The following is an 8,245-nucleotide window of genomic DNA, read 5'->3' as shown; positions in this document are numbered from 1 at the left end:
CGGCGCTCTCGGGTTCTAAGGGGTGGATAGGCGGTCGAGGTGGCACGGACGGGTCCCAGGGACGCTGATATGGGCACGAGTGCGGCCGAGGAGTCCGGGAGGTGGGCGTTAGCTGGTCAATCCCGGAGGATTCGCGGCGGCCGTTGCGGTCGGGTTGGTTGAAGACGACGCCTGACTTCCCGGGCCCACGCGTCAATGAGACACGCGAGAGCGAGCGCGATTGTGAGGCTGTGTCGTGGGGCCAGGGTGTCGGCACTCGATCGCTGGGCTGTGTGCACGCGAGAGGGAAACAAGGGAGTGGGCCGAATTGGGTTCCTGCAGCCCAGCTAGGATTTTTATCTTTTTCTTTTTATTTTTCCTTCCTTTTTCTTCATTTTCAAACTCAATTTGAATTACTTCAAACTTTTGTGGATCTTTATTTATAAACTCTAGTTTTGCACTTAAACATACTAAGGCTGAAGATAATTATTTATACATTTTATTTATATTTTCCTATCTCTTCTCTTCTCCTTATTTTCAAAACCCTAATTTCAAATTTTGGGTTAAATCAAGTTTCAAATAATTAATACCTCATTATTTTATTTAATGCACAACACGTAAAACTCCAACAAATGCACTTTTTCTTTATTTTAGAATAATTGTTTTATTTAGTCACTCTCCATTACATAGGTGCTCTTTTTATGATGCAAATAAGACACACAAAATGAGGAGCTCTCTTTATTATTCTTGGTATACAACTTGAGTATTACACTATTTCAAATCCTTCCTCCGTTTGCTCAGATCTGTCAGTGCGACAGATAGAGCCTTCCACTATGTTGATATCAGTTACAACGATATCGTGGCTGCTTACAATCTTCTCGACAGCACTCCGACAGAGTAACAATGCGCTCAAGATTTTGCTCTAGCTCTCAGTAGCACTTCCCCTCTCTCTAAAGGCTAATAACTTTGCCTCTACACAAACTAGAGAGATACACAAGAGAGGGAGAGAAATAATTGATCCAATTGATGTATGGACTTGTTGGTTGCTCTTATTCACTTGTTGGAGGCACCTAGGGGTCCCTTTTATAGTCCAAAGGGCCAAGGAGCCATTGGAACTTCATTTCGAAGCTCCCAGCCTTCCCTGTCTGCAGGTGCACCAGACTGTCCGGTGCGCTACCAGACAGCGCACATCAACGGATCTGATTGCCAGCTTCCTTCTCTGAAAGGGCTAGCTATTGGTGCACCAGGCAGGTTACTATTCACTATCTTGTGCACCGGATGTGTTACTATTCACTGTCTTGTGCACTGGACAAGTTACTATTCACTGTCCTGTGCACCAGCCAACAACACAATCAGTGTTTTTTCCTCCATTTTTTCTCCATTTGACTTCAACTTTTGGGAGAATTTTCCTGAAACTTAAACAAACACATTTAGAGCATAATCCAATTGACTTAGTCCTAGAAACTTACCTCTTTCTTGTTCTTCTCCTAGCTTTTCTATATCTTCTCAAGCAGAGCTCAGAATGGCACTTTCTCTACAGAAAGAGAGATAGCAAACCAAAGCACCAAACTTGTAGTAATAGGTGTATGCAACATAATTGAACACTCAAACCTTACATACTTAACCTTTTTCATCATTTTACCAATTTTGGCCTATTTGAGGTTGATGTTGGACTCTAAACCATCAAGTCAACTTGACTTGATCTAGATTGACATATCTGAGCTCCAACACCCTGCAAAGGTCACATAGAATATATCCAAACATAATAACAACCCAAACTAAAGATCAAAGTGAACTAAGCTCTTTCGAGATGCTTCCAGGTTCTGGCTTTGCCACTGCTTTTCCTTCTAGTGACCTTGTTTAATTCTTGAGCTTCATCTTGAGCCTTGTGACTTACACTACATAACCATAGTATTACCTCATTAGTTATAAGTCACGTTCTTAAGTCATGATCCTCGATGCACCATATCTCTTCTCAACTCGATCAACCTTGACTTTGCAAGTCTTTTTCTTCACCCCTGGCTTTGGGTTCCTCGGCCTCTTTGACCTTCTCCCGTGCACTCGATACCTCGAAGCTCTTCTTGCCTCCATCCTTGGCTTGATCAGTTGTCTCCGAGTTACACACACTGAGTCTCACTTAAGCAATGTCCATCTTACTTGTGATGTCCATTATCTATAGATATTCCAGTCTTTGGACCATCACAGTTGGTCACTTATGTTGAACCCTGTAAGCTTTGCATTAAGCACCTGTTCAACACTTAGCACACCTGTTAGTCCTTTAATCGGGTTGTCATCCAACCCACCAAAACCCACAAGAGAGCTCTCAATCTCCCCCTTTTGGTGATTGATGGCAACACAATTAAAGCTTACACAAGATTAAAATTTAAAGCACAATTTTGAATTCTAAGCTATAGAATGCTCCCCCTAAATATGTGCTTACATGAAAATCTTAACTTTGGCCACATATGCCAAATAGCACATACCTAGGCTAAGTGCGAAGCATTATTACAGCTTGGAATCCGTGGGGTGTAAAGAGTCAAGAATCAAACTTGACGCGCATGACACACAAATGTACAAAATCAAAGTTAAACACCAATTATACCATATAGATATCTATCACAAGATACCAATTTAAAGCACCATAAATACAAGAAAACATGAATATCTATCACAAGATAAACAACAAGCACGTTAGATACCAATTGATCGCTCTACATACCAAACACAAGATGATATCAATATTAAAGCGTCACTTAGCAACAAAAGCACTAATTATGCATTATCACCATATAATACAACAAGAAGCATATGATACGCATTATTAAATAAACTAAAGCATTCTCCCCCTTGAGATCAAAAGGAACTCAAGGAAACCCCTCATTACAAGGTTGAGCTTTGAGCCCTTTAGCACACAACAATCTTCACCCTAAAGATAAGCTTTCCTCTTAGGTCGAGGTAAGCTTTAATGCAGAAATTCTCCCCCTTTGACATCAAACACCAAAACCATATTCAAACAAGAACATAGGATGATGTCAAGGGACAGCAGGGTATGATGCAGGGAAAATGCAACACACTAACATTACTCCCCCTTACACATTAAACATATGCAACACAAGCATTGGAGGTGTGGGGGACAGATATCCCCCGGGTCCACTGGAAGGATAAAAGACCTTACGAAAGGCCCAGGGGCCCAATAAATCATAAGGTCATCCTTTCGTGGGCCTGGGGAAGAACGACCAGCGAAGCAAATCGATGTAAGGCCGGATCGGCGCGAGCCTAGATGGATCCAATAACATTGAGCAAGCAACCACAACAGAGACCCGACTTTCCTGCGCCCTGTATGATGGAACCAGGCGAGGATAAGTCGGCCAAATTATAGTAAGATAGACTCGATCAGTTCACTATCTTTTAGGTGCGCGTTGTTATCATATCTGCATGTATTGCCCCACGGTCGAATATATAAGGCCTAGGGGGCACCCCTTCAGAACGATCAATCTCATTACTTAGCCACCAACTCCAGTTCTCTACGTTTCCAATACTAGAGAACCTCCTTGTAATCTACCACCTAAAGCATACTCACCAGGACGTAGGGTGTTACGCATCTCAAAGCGGCCCGAACCTGTAAACATTGTCCCTCGCTCCTCGTGCATCCGACACAAACCATTTAGCTACAGTCGGCGACACCGTCCTACTCCTAAAAACACCTTGAGGGGCAACCCCGGGTGTGCGGTCGGACCCAAAACACCGACAGCTGGCGCGCCAGGTAGGGGGTGTGTCGCCGATCTAAGCTAGCTCAATGGCCGTCACCTTCCACCGCAAGATCACCCTCCGCCCCGGATCTGTGTTCTGCTTTGGAACAATCTCATCCGTGGCGGACGAAGAAGGAACTCTACATCACATCGCAGATCCGCCAAAGAAGAAGTCTCCTCCAACAAACTCCGAGAATGTCGGAGTAAGGAAGGAAAAAGCGCAACCTCCAGCGCTCCGAAAAGAGATCACCTTCAGCAAGCCAGGGACCGAGGGCCCGCTGACCCGGAGAACTCCGCTGTCTACTTCCCCGACGAAAGAATGGACACAAATCGCAAGGAAGAAAGAAACAAACGAAACCGGGAGGAAGCAAGTTGTTCTTTCTGTGCCTCTGCCCTCGAAGGAGAACGGAAAAAAGACTACCAAGACAGCCACACCATTCTACCCCGACGTTCTTTTCATCGGAAGAGTGGAGTCGCCCCCCGTCTCCGACGACGAACCGACCGTGCCCGGAGAAGAACCACCTCAGCGGGAATCCCGTCGACGGAGAAACCGGCGCCGAAATATCCGGCGGCATCACGAGGCCGGAGAGCGGAATCCGGAGCAGCCTGTCTCGCGAGACGAGGCCTCAGAGATAGGAGAAACTCCGGAGGAACGCGTCTTCAGAGAACGAAGGAACTCCCGACGACGTAATCACCGGCGAGCTCAAGAACAAGCCGAGCAGGAGGCAAGGCAACATCGGGAAAATCCACTCTTCGGGCGCAACCTGAATCCCGACTTCGCCCGAGCCATGAACACGCCGAGTGAAGTCGGAGGGGTACTAGCTCGGATAGCTGATGGACTCCCTCGAACTCCCGACGTCGAGGGCTATCGACGACTGTTCACTCAAGCAGCCAACCATCTTCTACCTCTCGCTCACCCGCCGAACGACCTACGACACGCCATCAACAGCCGCCGGGACGCGCGAAGCTCCATCAATGCTTCACGTGAACGACGACATGAGAACGAGATCCGCCGCCAGGAGGAGTACGACAGGGATCATGGCGTTCCAGCTCGGAGTCATGCCACCAGAACTGAGTCGGCAACGGCCTCAACTGGCGGTACTACCCGGGGACGGTCGAGGGACCACGACAACTACTCCCCTCCCCGGGACAGACATCATCCCCGTCGACAAGAAGACACGTGTGGAGTGTCTGCCCTTACTCCATGCCTTAGGGCCATTCAATGGCCCCCTAACTTCAAGGTATCAAATGTCGACAAATATGAACCTAAGCAGGATCCAGGAGGCTGGTTGGCCGTCTACACCACCGCTGCTCGAGCCACCGAAGCATCCGAGGACGTGATGACCGCATACTTACCCATCGTCCTCGGACAAGACGCGCTACAATGGCTGCAACACCTACCCCGACACTACATCGACGACTGGAGCGACTTCAGTCGACGCTTCACCGCCAACTTTCAGTCCCTCTCCGACAAACCAGCGCAACCATGGGACCTCAAATCCATCAAGCGTCGGGGGGACGAAACTCTCCGGTCGTACCTCAAAAGGTTCCAGACCATGAGAAATCGTATCCCCGAGGTCACGGAGGCGGCCGTGATCGAAGACTTCTACAGAGGGTCCAACGACTCGACCTTCGTCCAAGCCATATTACAGAAGGCGCCGACTACCTCCGAGCAGCTATTCCGGGAAGCCGATCTCTACATCACCGCCGACGAGCGAGCTCAGGACCTCATTGGGGGAACGAAACCTGCACCGACGGCGCCACGACGCGACACGAACCAGTAACCCGACAAATGCTGGGAGAAGAGGCCTCGCGAAGAGGTGCATGCCGTCGGACCACCTGCCTCTCGCGCCCGAGGAGGACCTTGCGGAGGCAAACATACACTGGACGACATCCTCGACGCTCAGTGCCCGTACCACAAGGACATGCGCCACACCCTTCGGAACTGCAGAGACTTCAAGCACTCTGTTGGGCACGACCGACCCTTCCAACCTCTACCTCCTCCTCCGCCGCGGGGAGGACCAGGGGAACCACGACAACCCCAGCAGCAGGAGGAGGGAAGAGGCGGAGCCTTCCCGCGCATTGACGGGGAAGTCAACGTCATCTTCGGCGGACACGGATCGCAGGAGAGCAGAAGACAACAAAAGCTCAACGATCGCCAAATATTGGTGGCGACCACCGGTCCTCCCGCTCCGTACCGATGGTCGGAGCATCCGACCACCTTCACTCGGGCCGATCAGTGGCTCAACTTCGACCACCCAGGCAAATACCCGCTCCTCGTCGATCCGGTGATCCGAGAGAACAGGGTGAAGAAGGTATTAGTCGACGGGGGGAGCATCATCAACATCACCTTCCCCCGGACACTCTAAGGCTTGGGGGTTCACCTCAAAGAGCTCCACGAGTCAGACACTCCTTTCTTCGGCATCGTGCCGACTGAAGGGGAATACCCGCTGGGCCACATCTACATGCCCGTCACCTTCGGAACTCCGGAGAACTGCAGAACCGAGTTCCTGAGGTTCGAAGTGGCGAACTTCGATTGCGGGTACAACGCCATCATCGGGAGGCCGGGATTGGCAAAATTCATGGCCATTCCGCATTACACGTATATGATACTGAAGATGCCAGGACCGCAAGGAGTCATAACTGTGCGCGCTGACTTCCAAGGCATCGCAGAGTGTTTCCGTGTGGCCATCCAGGCGGCCCTCACCACCAAGCCGTCGGCAACTTCTTCAGCGCAGGCAAACTCTAAGCCTGAGGAAGACCTTGCAGTACCTGCAAATGAAGCTCAAGCCATGACCTCTATGTGGCCGACTGAAGAAACCAAAAGGATCAACCTGGGGTTCGCTGATGAACGCAAGACTGCCATCATCAGCTCCAGCCTGGATGACAAATAGGAAGGCGCGCTCGTCCAGTTTCTGCAAGATAACCGAGATGTATTCGCATGGCAACCTGCGGATATGCCGGGGGTCCCGAGAGAACTGGCCGAGCACAAACTGAATGTCTATCCCCAGGCGAGACCGATTCGGCAAAAACTACATCGCTTCACGCCCGACAAGAGAGAGGCCATTCGCGCTGAGCTGGCCCGCTTGGTCGCGGTTGGGTTTATCAGAGAGGTGTTACATCCCGAGTGGTTAGCCAACCCAGTTCTTGTACTCAAAAAGAATAAAGTGGATTGGCGCATGTGCGTCGACTACACAGATCTCAACAAACACTGTCCAAAGGATCCCTTCGGGCTTCCTAGGATAGATCAGGTGGTAGATTCCACCGCTGGATGTTCTGTGCTATCTTTCCTGGATTGCTACTCTAGATATCATCAGATTAGCCTGGCAAAAGAAGACGAGGAAAAAACAGCATTCATCACTCCGTTCGGTGCTTTCTGCTATACCTCCATGCCGTTCGGCCTCAAAAACGCTGGAGCGACTTATCAGAGAGCCATTCAAACATGCTTAGTCGATCACTAGGGCAAGCGTGTGGAAGCCTATGTAGATGATGTGGTAATCAAAACGGAGAACTCGGAAAATTTCATCGAGGATTTACAGCTGGTTTCAATAGTCTACGGCGATATCGATGGAAGCTTAATCCCGAAAAATGTGTCTTTGGGGTGCCGGCAGGAAAGCTACTCGGATTTATTGTCAGTCACCGGGGAATTGAAGCTAACCCGGATAAGATTGAGGCTATCATGAAAATGGAAGCACCACGATCACAAAAAAAGGTTCAGAGACTCACCGAATGTATGGCAGCCCTGAGCAGATTCATATCCAGGCTGGGAGAAAAAGGCTTGCCATTTTACCAGCTACTCAAGAAAGTGGATAAGTTTCAGTGGACTTCAGAAGCACAGGAAGCCCTAGATGCACTGAAAAAATTCTTGACAACACCACCAGTGCTGAAGCCGCCACGGCGAGCCACACCGACTCAACCGGCTGAAGATTTGCTGCTATATATCTCTTGCACGACTCACGTGGTAAGCATCGCGTTGGTAATCGAGCGAACAGAAGAAGGGCATGCCTACCCAGTGCAACATCCTGTTTATTTCATCAGTGAAGTTCTGGGTCCCTCAAAGAAAAAGTATCCTCAAGTTCAGAAGCTATTATATGCAGTACTTCTAATTGCCCGCAAGCTACGTCACTACTTTGACGACCACAAAGTCATAGTAGTCACTGGTTTTCCAATAGGGGATATTCTTCGCACAAGGAAGCCATCGGCCGAATAGCCAAGTGGGCCTGTGAACTGGGATCTCATGACATCGAATTTCGACCTCGCACTGCCATCAAAACTCAAGCGTTGGTTGACTTCGTATCAGAGTGGACTGAACAACAAGTACCAGACAACCCAGAAACAACAGAAGTATGGCAAATGTATTTCGATGGCTCATTGAAACTACAGGGAGCAGACGCGGGAATTCTCTTTACCGCACCTGGAGGCGAGCACCTCAAATATGCCCTCCAGTTGCTATTTCCAGCCTCCAACAATGCAGCCAAATATGAAGCTCTGATTCATGGACTGAACATTGCTATATC

The sequence above is a fragment of the Zea mays genome, chromosome 6 (genome assembly GCF_902167145.1).
Source record: "Zea mays cultivar B73 chromosome 6, Zm-B73-REFERENCE-NAM-5.0, whole genome shotgun sequence".
Taxonomy (NCBI): Eukaryota; Viridiplantae; Streptophyta; class Magnoliopsida; order Poales; family Poaceae; genus Zea; species Zea mays.
The sequence above is the reverse complement of the archived record's forward strand: the minus strand, read 5'-3'. Positions refer to the sequence as shown.